Source organism: Pleurodeles waltl, chromosome 3_1 (genome assembly GCF_031143425.1).
Source record: "Pleurodeles waltl isolate 20211129_DDA chromosome 3_1, aPleWal1.hap1.20221129, whole genome shotgun sequence".
Lineage (NCBI taxonomy): Eukaryota > Metazoa > Chordata > Amphibia > Caudata > Salamandridae > Pleurodeles > Pleurodeles waltl.
This window is the reverse complement of record NC_090440.1, coordinates 219,554,718-219,567,638: the sequence shown is the minus strand read 5'-3', so window position 1 is coordinate 219,567,638 and position 12,921 is coordinate 219,554,718. Positions and strand designations below refer to the sequence as shown.

The 12,921-nt window shown below is 49.2% G+C and overlaps 1 protein-coding gene across 1 annotated transcript in view; it reads right to left on the bottom strand.

Annotated features, from left to right (window-relative positions):
- Positions 1–6,568, bottom strand: part of INSYN1 (inhibitory synaptic factor 1) — a 317,639-nt gene extending 311,071 nt beyond the window's left edge. The window contains exon 1 of the mRNA XM_069222226.1: positions 4,856–6,568. The gene's annotated coding sequence lies outside the window, so the exon portion shown is untranslated. The remainder of the gene's footprint in view (positions 1–4,855) is intronic.
- Between the last annotated feature and the right edge of the window lie 6,353 nt (positions 6,569–12,921).

Here is a 12,921-nt window from a genome sequence, read left to right as displayed (position 1 = left end):
GCAGTAAAGAGGATGAGATTGGCAGATGAGGACTAAAAGAGGGGAAAAATGCCAATGGTAGATGAAATGGCATGCGAGAGAAAGACAAGGGGAAGTGGTGAGGGCGAGGAGCGAGAGGGCACGGGGAGTCTGAGCGAGGTGGATGGACGGAAGAGATCATAAGATCACTGGGTCGGATGCATTGGTGTAGTTATCAATGGTGCAGCAGGCGCAGTTGCGCCGGGCCCAGAGGCTTATAAGGGCCACTGAGGAGGTGAAGGTGTGTTTGTGTTAGTGGGGTGGGGGGGGGCGGGGGGGGTAAGCTTTTTCCTTAGTTGCTCCAAGGCGACTGAGGCCCCTGCTGCAGCACTAGTTAAGGGCTTGGCATGAATGTGAGAGGGAGTGAGCCAATGGTGAAGATGGAGACGGGGAGGGAGAAGGAAGGCTCTAGAGAGAGCGTCAGTATGCTGATGGCAGAGAAGAGATGAGAGAAAACACGAAGGGAAAAGAAGCGAGATGGAATACGAAAGGCCTTGGTGAGAAAACAAGGGAAGGGACAAGGAGGGAAAGGAGTACAGACAACGGCGAGGACTGCGACGAAATATTCAAAAGGCCGATACAGGGGCTAAAAATATACTGGTAGAGGGGGGAATTGAGAGACGGCAAAGTGCAGCACAGGGCAGGAAGGGATGAGATTCACAGGCTCGGAGAAGGAGAATTAAGAGTAGCACCAGGGTACACACTGGGGACAAGCACTGGAGAGAGTGAAGAAATAGGTCAACAGGGGAGATGTAATATATAGAGGAAGGGTAGAAAGAGATACGGGGCGATGGAAATAGGACACCCAGAAGAAGGGGGACAAAGGAAAGGTCCGGAGTTAGAAGGAATAGGAACGGTAGAGATGCAAGGGGTAGAAAGAAGAGAAGCAATCGAGGGCAGAGGCAGAAAGGAAGATAGACAGGAGAGAGCCAGGAAAATGGCATATTCAGGAGATGCAACGAAGCAGATTTGTATTGTGAATAGAGAAAGAGTGAGAGGCAATAAAGGAGGGATGAAAACACTAAAGAGGTAAAAGAGGCATAAGTTATGAAAGGAATAGATGGGACACAAAGTACGAATGAGCGGAGAGAGGTAGGCAGAGGGAAGACAAATTAAGGGTGTCGAAGGGGGAGTGTTGGAGGAGCGAACGAAAAGGGCAGCCAAAGGGGTAATGGAGAGAGAGGTAGTGACCGTAAAGCAGAGAAGAAATGGGTGGCCAGACACCAGAGGGAGATGTGACTTCTACAGAGTTTGTTGGGCGGACTATAGCAGTGTATGGCCTGTCTCTACAGAGGGGTAGGTGGACAATAAAGAGGAGTATGTGGACAAAAAATTGATGGGTAGAGAGAAGAGAGGTTTGGGGCAGAGGAGTGTTACCGGTGGATACCAGAGAAGAATAGGTGGATATGTTAAGATACGGGTAGACAGAAGAGAGGTTTGGGACAGTAGAGTGGTATGGGTGGATACCAGTGAGGAATAAATGGCTATGTTAAGATATGGGTAGACAGAAGAGAGGTTTGGGGCAGTGGGTACGGGGTATGGGTGGATAACAGAGAATAGGTGGATATGTTAAGATATGGGTAGACAGAAGAGAGGTTTGGGGCAGTCGGGTGGTATGGGTGGATGCCAGTGAGGAATAGGTGGATATGTTAAGGTATGGGTAGACAGAAGAGAGGTTGGGGCAGTTGAGTAGTATGGGTGGATACCAGTTAGGAATAGGTGGATATGTTAAGATATGGGTAAACAGAAGAGAGGTTTGGGGCAGTGGGTGGGGGGTATCGGTGGAAAACAGAGAATAGGTGGATATGTTAAGATATGGGTAGACAGAAGAGAGGTTTGGGGCAGTAGAGTGGTATGGGTAGATACCAGAGAGGAATAGGTGGACATGGTAAATATATGAGTAGCCAAAAGAGAGGTTTGGGGGCAGTAGAGAGATGTGGGTGGACTAATAAGTATGATAGGTGGACTTTATTAATGGATAGACTGACTTTACATCGGGGTTGGAGGACAACAGAGAGAAGTAGGTGGCAGCATAGAGAGAGGAGTAGAGAAGAGAGATTTGGGGACAGTAGAGAGATGTGGGTGGACTAATAAGTATGATAGGTGGACTTTATTAATGGATAGACTGACTTTACATCGGGGTGGGAGGACAACAGAGAGGAGTAGGTGGCAGCATAGAGAGAGGAGTAGAGAAGAGAGATTTGGGGACAGTAGAGAGAGGTTAGTGGACTATATGGTAGGATAGGTGAATATTGGAAATGGATGGGCTGACTGCACATGGGATTAAACGGACAACAGAGAGGGATAGGTGGCCAGCATAGAGACGTGGGTAGACCGAAAAGAGGTTTGGGGACAGAAGAAAAGGATAGGAGGACAACAGGGAGGAATAGGTGGACAGTATAGGGAGATGGTAGTCAGATGAAAGTTTGGGGACAGTAATACAGGGTTGGCGGACAACAGATAGGAATATGTGTACAGAATACAGTGATGGGTAGATAGAACAGGGGTCCGAGGACAGTAAAGAGGGATTAATGGGCAGTAGGGAGAGGTAGATGGACTTTAGAAATGTGTGGGCTAACTGTACAGGGGGATAGGTGAAACATAGTCAGGAATAGAGATGGGTAGACCGAAGAGAGGTGTGGGGGCAGTAGAGTGGGATGGTTGTACAGTAGAGAGAGGTGGGTGGACAGTATATGGGGATTGGGCATTGGAGTATGTGGATAGTAGACTGGGAGTGGCCTGAGAGATTAAAGGTGAAATTAACTGCTAGTCGTGGATCTAAGAAATTACATCCGGGACCAAATATGGCCGTTCGACCAGTATAGGCAGACAAGCAAATAGAGTGGGCCAGGGGCAGGCTAAGGGAAAGAGCCAGCAGCAATTGGCATGCAAAGAGGAGTGAGGATGTCCACAAAAAGGAGAATGGTTGAGACCCCCTCCCCCCAAGAACCCCAGAAGAAGGACAGAAAACCATAGCTTGGGTGAAAAGGGGGCTTGTGAGCAGCACACGAGAACAGAAAACGCTGTTGAAGAGACGAATAAGCGGCAGAGGGTGAGAAAACTGCAGTGAAGAGGGAGAAATAACGAAAGAAAGGCAAACGTCATCCAGACGAACATAACACCGACATCAGAGAGAGAAACAGGAAGGAGGGGGTGAAAGAAAGAACAGGAAATATGAAAAAACAGTTCGAAAGAGAACTCCCGGGGGATGGAAGAAAATACAGCAATAGGAGAGAGAAATAATAACAGTAGTGAGAGAGTCTTTAGGACAGAGGCATAAGGCAAAAGAGGTAGAAACATAAGAGGGAGAGAAGAGAAAAGGGGGGCAGCAGATGAAGGGAAAGTGAAAGAGATGTAGAACAATATAATGTACCCGCAAAGGAGATGGAGAGAGCAAGTGACCGGCACCAAAGAAAGAGAAACGGCAAGAGACGGGGCGAGTCAGCAGAGAGGATGGGGCGACAAGCAGCAAAGAGAGGGCGAGAGAAACGGCCAGAGCTGCCGTCTTTGGAGCTGGGGAACCAGGTTCGAGTCTCCTGGCTCAGCATCCTGTGGTTCTGGGCAGATCACTTTATTTCCCCCATCAGTACTTTCGGGTCGAGTTCGAGCTATATAAAAACTGTAAACAAAAAAAAAATACGGGGGTGGAGTAGAGGGAAAGACAGAAACAGCAGGGGTGGGGGGTTAAATGGGGAGAAAAACGGTAGAGGGGCAGAAACAGCAAGGAGGACAGGAACGGAAAGGAGAGAGGAAAAACAAGAAAGTTGGCAGATGCAGTGAGGGAGTGCAACAGAATAGGACGAGAGAAACTGGCAGTGAAAGAGACGCAAGGGGAGAGGGGGAAGCTGCAGGTGAAGCGAAAGGCAGGGAGTGGCAGGAGAGAGAAATCAAGAGGTGATGAGGAAGTCGGAATGAAATAAAGGAAAAACAGAGGAAGTTAGAAACGCAAGAGAAGAGCTTAAAAAAGGCAAGGATATGGTAAAAGGAGCGAGCATGGCGTCAGGTGGACATCGGGGAACAACAGGAGAGATGGGTAAATGCAACGAATAGAGGAGAGAAACAGGAGAACATGGTAACAGCACAAGCCCGTGAACAACACAGATAGAGAGCGGAAGCAGCGAGGGAGAACAAATATGGGTGTAAGTGAAATACCAGCAAGAATATGATAAATGGCAGAAACCGCAGAGGAGAACTAACAGCTGAGGGTAAGATCCCCTTCAAAAAGTAATTCAAGTTAGAGAATAAGGAACACTTCTCGGCAGAGGACAGAAACAGCAGTGGGAGGGTGAGAAACAACATTGTTAAGAAAAACACCGTTAGAGTGATAGAGTCCGAGAAACAGCTGGGGTAAGACCCCTTCAAGAAGTAATTTAAAAAAGAGAATAAGGAAAACATTTGGACTACGAAGAGAAACCGCAGCGGGAGAGTAAAAAAAGAGAAACTCGATGAGGAAAGAGTGTGTGAGAAAAAGCGGCGGGTAAGAGCTTGTTCAAGGAGCACGGCGAATGAGACAATAGACAGAACATTGAGGAGAGAACCAGACACAGCAGTGAGAGTAAAAGGAACAACTAACGGGGCTACGAGAAGACTAACATGAGATTACGGAGCAAGAGAAACAGCTGAGAGAAACTCCCGAGAAACGTCGAAAAACAGAATAAGAGCGAGAATGGTAAATGGGACGCCCAAGAGAAACAGTCCTCATATAGTAGGGGACACAAAACACGGTAGTGATAGAAATGAAAAAAATACTGGGGGTCCTGGAAAAGAAAAGGGGGGGATGGGGGGGTTCGATTCAAGCGTCCACGCAGACGGAATCGAAAACAAAACGGCTACTTACTAGTGAGATGAGGGCTGTTTCCCGCAGATCAGTTCATGGGGTGAAGGGTCAGGGCCTTCTGCGCTGTGTTGTGGACTCCCGGCTCATCTACCGCTGCCTCTCCCCAATCTGCGATTCTGTCATCGCCCTCTGCGCCTCGGCTTCGGAGATGCCCGCTTCAACTCGCATCCCTGGTCACATGTCCTGTCTGGGCCGAAGAGCACCTTTCCACGACTGGCCTCTAGTTGTGAACGGGTGACCCGTGCTAGTCCCCCGCCTTACTACCGCTTACAGAACTCTCACTGGAAAGCGTAAATCCAATAGAGGACACGAAAAAAACGAATTGTCTCGAAAACCCAGTACAGGAACAGCTGCCGCACGGAGCCGGTGTTTATTTAGGTGGTGTGCTGCTGCTCAGTTCACAATCTGACGTGCATGATGAGATCCCAGCAGTTCTGGCCTCGGTGCAGAAGCTTTTGTTGCTCGCATCAGTTTTCGCAGTCCTTTCCCTGGACCGTCTCAGCGGTTACCCGAATGTCGAGTGCTGCAGCCCTGTTCATGTGCTGCGATACGGACAGGGATGTATGCTTACCACGGGGTGCCGCTGCTCTGTTTATCAGCTGTATTGCACGGGGCAGCCTGAGCAGTACTGCTGCTTCATCCATCAGCTGCCACACATCCTGCCCCGGGGGCTTTCGGAAGGACCCAGTCATTTGGAGCTGCTAAGCTGTTCACAAGTTTCTTCTCGTATGTGTGGCATACCTATTCTCATATATTGCTCTCCTACCATAGTGAAAGTTGTACCTGGTCGGGGATTTTAGCAAAATAAGCAACCCGGTCAAAATATCTGTCGAGCCCTCTCTGCCTAGCCTCTCCAGACAGCGCTCCTCTCCCAGTGGAGAGCATCTTTAATGTAAGGACTTTACCCAGTGGGGTTCCATCCCCAGGTAAGGGTCAGCACCCACCCCTCGGCAGGTGTGGCCCCGCCCCTCCCCCAGGTAAGGCTCTCCTCAGTGATTCCCGGCCCCTAGCTCCTTTTGCAGGACCCCCTCATCGCTAGAGATGCTCACATCCCCCATGCACTCGCCGCCGGTCTGTGCAGTCAGCTCGGTGTCAGCAGCAGGAGTGGGGCAGGAGGCGGAGGGATCCCTAGCAGGGTAGGATGTATTTAAAGCGGCAGCATGGACTGCGCAGAGCGAGCCTGCAGAGCGCAGCAATCAGGGGAGCCCTCAGTAGCATACACAGGGCCTTCCCTGAGCAACAGGGGCGTGTGCCTCACATCGGGTGTCCTCTGCTTCCCATCACACAGCCCCAGCCATATTCCTACCTCATTGTTAATCCATCGTGTGTGTGTGTTCCGTCGCAAGCTCCTGTAGGTCTCGTCTGTCGATGCCATCAACGGTGTATGTGAACACCCGCATGTGCGTCCTGTCTGCCATCAGACCCTGTGTGTGGGCATCCATTAAGACACGGTTGGTGTACATTGTTGCAGTCCGCGTATCATTTCCGCTCTTGTGTATGGATGTCAGCCTCTGTGTGTGTATAATTTCAGCACCGTTGTGTGTATCCTTTCAGCCTCTCCGTGTGCATCATTCCCGTCCCCGTGCGTGTAATCCTTTCAGTTCCAGAGTGTGGATCCTTTCATTCCTCGTGCCTGTATACACATTCAGTCACCGAGTGTGCATCCATTCAGCCCCTCTGTGTGTAGCCTCTCTCTCATCAGCACGTCTGTGTGTATCCTTTTAGCTCCTGTCTGTGCATCCTTTTAGACCTTCTGAGTGTATTCTTCCAGCCCTTGTGTGTTTATCATTTCTTCCATCAGTCCTGGGTGTGCAGCCTTACAGGCCCTGTGTGTTCTTTCAGCCCCTGTGTGTATCTTGACAGCCTCTGTGATAGTATCTTTTCAACCTCCGTGTATTTATCCTTCCAGACCTTGTGGTTTATCATTTCAGCCCTTGTGTGTTTATCCTTTCAGTCCCAGAGTGTCTATTCTTCCAGTCCCCATGTCTGCATAACTGTTCAGTCACCGAGTGTGCATACTTTCAGGCCCCGTGGGCGTAACCTTTCAGCCCCTGTCTCTGTATCCTTTTAGATCCTGTCTTGGATCTTTTTAGATCCTTTCTTCCACCAGTCCTGTGTGTTTATCCTTTCCAGAACGCCTCCGCACGCCTCATCCTTGACATCCCCCGACACAGCCACATCTCCGGACACCTGAGAGACTTGCACTGGCTCCCGGTCAGCAAGAGAATCACGTTCCGCCTCCTCACCCACGCACACAAGGCCCTCCACGACCTGGGCCCCAGGTACCTCAACAACCGCCTAACCTTCTACACTCCCACCCGCCAGCTACGATCGACCAGCCACGCCCTCGCCGCCGTGCCACGCATTAGAAAAGCCACCATGGGAGGAAGATCCTTCTCCTACCTGGCAGCCAAGACTTGGAACTCACTCCCCATCCACCTCCGTCTGACCCAAGACCACCTCTCCTTCAGAAAGCAACTCAAGACCTGGCTGTTTGAGCAGTAGCGGTTCCCCCTCCCCCAGCGCCTTGAGACCCTCCGGGTGAGTAGCGCGCTATACAAATTTCCTGATTGATTGATTGATTTCAGCTCCGGTGTGTATCCTCTCTGCCCATGAGTGTGTTGCCTGACGCCCCTGTGAGAGCATATGTTCAGCCCTTATCTGTTTCTCATTCCAGTCCCTGTGTGTTTATCATCAATAAGAGCAATTCAATCTTTATTTGGCCGTAGCCATAAAAGCACATTGGTAACAATAAAAAAAGGAACACAAACAGGAACACTTCGCTGTGGCTTACTCAAGACAATCAAGAATTAAAGTGCTCACGTGCAATTTATAGAACATGTATATCACAAAATATTGAAATCGTACATTTCTTAACACTAAAATCCGAACATCGGCATAGAAAACATTATGGCAAAGGCATGAGCTCAACCATTAGGAAATAAAGTGTTCTAATTTAAAGCCCAAATATTAGGCTAATTATTGGGATTCATATCCCCTCCTAATATTAAAAGCTGTTCTTATACAATTTAAATTCGCATGACAAATTTCTGGTAATCTTAAATAGGAGCCCATCCTTGTGATGTCTCAAATTAGTCTTTCGCAAAATAGGGACCATAAAAGAAAGCTTTGGGGCTGAATACAAAGTGAAGAACAAAATAAGTGACTAGTGCTTTGCATAGAAACATTGTAGAAACCGCATGGAGGTAAATCCTGTTGCCAGGCTCCTGGAGTGGGAAAAGCAAATTTAAAGTGCAACCTACAGAGCCTAAAAACTGTGTGCCAATGACTTGTATGGGATTCCTGATCCATTCTAAGTAAGGCTTCTTACTGCTTGTTGTTGACACTGTGTGTTTATCATTTCAGCCCCTGTGTCTGTATTGTTAAAGTATGTCTCCCGACAGTGCCTCTATGTATTTTTTCAGTCCTTGCTTGTTTATCCTTTATGAGATCAGCATCTGTGTGTGTGTACTTCTAGCTCCAGTGGTGTGTATCATTTCAGCCTTTGTGTTTGTATCCGCTCAGTATGTGAGTGTTAGAAATGGGGTCTTTGGTTGGCAGTCAGGTTACCCCCCTGGTCAAGCAAGGACCCTCACTCTAGTCAGGGTAAAGGAGAATCACCCTCAGTTTACCCCGTTCACTCTCTTGGTAGCTTGGCATGAGCAGGTAGGCTTAACTTCAGAAGCAAGGTGTAAAGTATTTGTACCAACACACAGAGTAACTTAATGAAAACACTACAAAATGATACAACACAGGTTTAGAAAAATAGATAATATGTATCTAAACAAAACAAGACCAAAACAACAAAAATCCAACATACACAAGTCAAGGGATGAATTTAAAATGCAAAGGAGTCTTAAATCCTTTAGAAAACAGTAAGAGCACTGTTAACATACCAAAGTACGTGGGTAGCATCAAAATAACACTGCACGGGTGAGTGTGCATTGGAAAAGGCCAGCGATGCGTGAATTTCTCACTCGCAAGCAAGACCGTGCGTCGTTCCTCCTACGGTCGGGTTGGTGTGCGTCGTTTCTCCTCTCCCGCAAGAAAGCGATGAATCGATCCGGACAGGCACCTTGGGTCCTGGCAGGCTTTGCGTTGTTTTTCCACACCTAGTTGCGTTGAAAATCCGGTTGCACGGTATCACAAAACCGCACTGCGTGGGGTTTGAGTCGTTACTAGCCTCTGTAAGCGGGTGTTGCGCGTTGTGTCTCCAGCTGCGTTGCGTCGATCTTCCAACCTCGATGAAGGTGGAGCGTTGATTTCAGCTACGAAGCCGGCGGCGCGTAGTTTACCAGCCGCATCACGGTTAGGTGTGTCGAAAAGTTCCCGGCACAGCAGTCTGTGCGTGGATTTTTAGTCTTGGTCTGCCAGCTTTCCCTTTCAAGGGCCCGGGAACTGGATAGGGCACCACTTGGCAGGGCGGGAGTCTCAGCAGAGAGTCCAGGTGCTGGCAGGGGAAGTCTTTGACGATCCTGAGACTTCAACAACAGGGGGCAAGTTCAATTCAAGCCCTTGGAGATTCTTCACAAGCAGGAACGCACAACAGAGTCCAGTCTTTGTCCCTTTTAAGAGGCAGAAGCAGCAACTGGAGGATAGCTCCACAAAGCACAGTCACAGGCATGGCAGCACTTCTCCCCAGCTCTTCAGGTCTTCTCCTTGGCAGAGGTTCCTCTTGATTCCAGAAGTGATCTAATTTTCAGATGTTTGGGTGCTCTTCTTATACCCCTTTCTGCCTTTCCAGTACGCCTACTTCAAAGGAAAGTCTCTCTTGTTTGTGAGATCCTGCCTTGCCCAGGCCAGGCCCCAGATACACACCAGGGGGTTGGAGACTGGATTGTGTGAGGGCAGGCACAGCCCTTTCTGGTGTGAGTGACCACTCCTCCCCTCCCTTCTACAACAGATGGCTCATCAGGATTTGCAGACTACACCCCAGCTCCCTTTGTGTCACTGTCTGGAGAGAGGTGCAAACAGCCCAACTATCAAACTAACCCAGACAGGGAATCCACAAACAGGCCGAGTCACAGAATGGTTTAAGCAAGAAAATGCCTATGTCTAAAAAGTGGCATTTTCGAACACACAATCTCAAAACCAACTTTACTAAAAGATGTATTTTTAAATCGTGTGTTCAGAGACCCCAAACTCCATATGTCTATCTGCTCCCGAAGGGAATCTATGCTTTAATCATATTTAAAAACAGCCCCCATGTTAACCTTTGAGAGATAGGCCTTGCAATAGTGAAAAACGAATCTGGCAGTATTTCACTATCAGGACATGTAAAACACATCAGTATGACCTACTTTAAAAAAAATACACTGCACCTTGCCCATGGGGCTACCTAGGGCCTACCATAGGGGTGACTTGCCTTTAGTAAAAGGGAAGGTTTGGGACTGGCAAGTGAGTACACTTGCCAGGTCAAATTGGCAATTTAAAATTGCACACACAGACACTGCAGTGGCAGGTCTGAGACAGGTTTACACGGCTACTCAGGTGGGTGACACAATCAGTGCTGCAGGCCCACTAGTAGCATTTGATTTAAAGGCCTTGGGCACCTCTAGTGCACTTGAGTAGGAACTTACTAGTAAATCAAATATGCCAATCATGGATAACCAATCACCAATACAATTTAGACAGAAAGCACTTGCACTTTAGCACTGCTTAGCAGTGATAAAGTGCCCAGAGTATCAAAACAAGCCAAAACGAACTGCAGCACAGTGTCCAAAAACAGGTCGGAAGCAAAAAGTACAGGGAAAGCACGCCAAGAGCTGCCATGTCTAACACGTGTCCCCTCCAGCTGAAAGTCAGAAGAACTACCCAACCCCTTGGGAGTTCATTTCACCTAGGCAGAAAAATATGTAAAGACCATCAGCATTCACGTGGTCTGTTCCAGGGTGGTGTTCCACCGTAAAGTCCATTCCCGGTAGGGAAATGGACCACATCAACAGTTTTGAATTCTCACCCCTCATCTGCATTAGCCATCAGAGGGGCCTACGGTCTGTCTGAACCCAGAAGGGAGTCCCAAACAAGTAGGGTCTTAGCTTATTCAGTGCCCAGACCACAGCAAAAGCTTCCCTTTCTATTGCACTCCACTTCTGTTCCCTGGGAAGTAACCTCTTACTGATGAAGGCCACAGGTTGGTCTAGTGCCTCTTCATTCAGCTGTGAGAGCACAGTTCCCACACAATGCTCTGAAGCATCTGTCTGCAGCACAAACTCTTTGGAAAAGTCAGGAGCCTTGAGCACTGATGCTGTGCACATGGCCTTCTTCAGGGTGGCAAAAGCAGTCTGGCATACCTCTGTCCAGATCACCTGATGGGACTGCCTCTTGGGAATGAGCTTTGTCAAGGGAGCAATAATTGTGCTATACCTCTTGAGAAATCTCCTGTAATATCCGGTGAATCCTAGGAATGCCCTCACCTCAGTCTTGGGGGTGCCCAAGCCAGAATGGTGTCAATCTTTGCCTGTAGGGGCTTCACCTGGCCGATTCCTACCTGGTGTTCCAAGTACACCACACACCCCCTGACCTATTTGACACTTACTGGCCTTAATCATGTGGCTTGCCTTTGCAGGGCCTTCAACACTTCTTGGAGGTGGAGCAAGTGGTCCTCCCAGATGGAGCTGAAGAGAGCAATGTCGTCAAGGTAGGCGCACTGAAGTTCTCCAACCCCGCCAGGATCTGGATGACCAGCCTCTGGAAGGTGGCAGGGGTGTTCTTCAACCCAAAGGGCATGCCACAAAGCTGGTAGTGTCCCTCTGGTGTTGAGAACGCCGACCTCTCTTTTGCCCCCTTGATTAAGACAATCTGCCAGTACCCAGACGTCAGATCAAACGTGCCGAGGATCTGGGCAGATCCCATCTGCTCAATGAGCTCATCAGTTCAGGGGATGGGGTGTGCATCAGTCCTGATGACATAATTGAGCCCCCTGTAGTCAACACGGAACCTAAGTTCAGGTGTGACACCAGGTGGAGCAGCCTTGGGGACCAGAACCACAGGACAGGTCCAAGGGCTGTTGGAGTGCTCAATCACCCCTAAATCCAGCATCTTAGAGACCTCCTCCTTGATGCTGCCTCTCACCCTGCCAGTCACCTGTAAGTCTTGTGCTTGACAGGTAGACTATCCCCAGTGTCAATACCATGGTTGCACCAATGTGTTACAACAGGGGTGAGTGATAACAGGGAGGAAAACTGACCCAGTAACTGGTGACAGCCCCTTTGATGTTCTAGGGTCAGAGTAGGGGAGAGATTCACACCCTGTACTGACCCACCCTGCTTTTTGGCAGACAGGAGATCAGGGGGAGGTTCACTCTCCTCTTCCACCCCATCATCTGTGACCAAGAGCATGGTCAACTCAGACCTCTTAAAGTGCGGTTTGAGGCGGTTCACGTGTAACACCCATAAAGGATTCCTTGAAGTCTGCATGTCCACCTAATAGTTGACACTACTTTTGCGCTCCTTCACCTCAAATGGCCCAGACCAATGGTCTTTGAGAGCACAGGGCTCTTCTGGGGCCATCAGCCACATTTTGTGGTCAGGCTGAAACTCAACCAGAGTGGTATTCTGGTCATACCAGTGTTTCATGTCTTCCTGGCTAGCTTCCAGATTCTCTTGGGTGAGTTGCCAGAAGCGGGCTGTCTGGTCCCTGAAGACCAGCATGTAACTGAATACATCCTGGGGGGGCTTCCTGGGAGCTTGCTCCCAGCCCTCCTTCACCAAACTGAGAGGCCCTGTCACAGGGTGCCCATACTGAAGTTCAAAGGGGCTGAAGCCAATCCCCTTCTGTGGTACCTCCCTTTAAGCAAACAATAGGCATGGTAACAAGACATCCCACTTACACCTCATGGGTTCAGAGAGACCCATAATCATGCCCTTCAGGGCACAGTTGAATCCCACAACCAACCCATTGCTTTGAGGGTGGTAAGGCATGGTGAACTTGTATGTTACACCACACACCTTCCACATAGCCTTCATGTACAGCAACCTAAAATTGGTGCCCCGGTCAGATACCACCTCCCTAAGGAAACCCACACAGGTAAAGATCCCCTTCAGCACCCTGGCCACTGTGGGCAC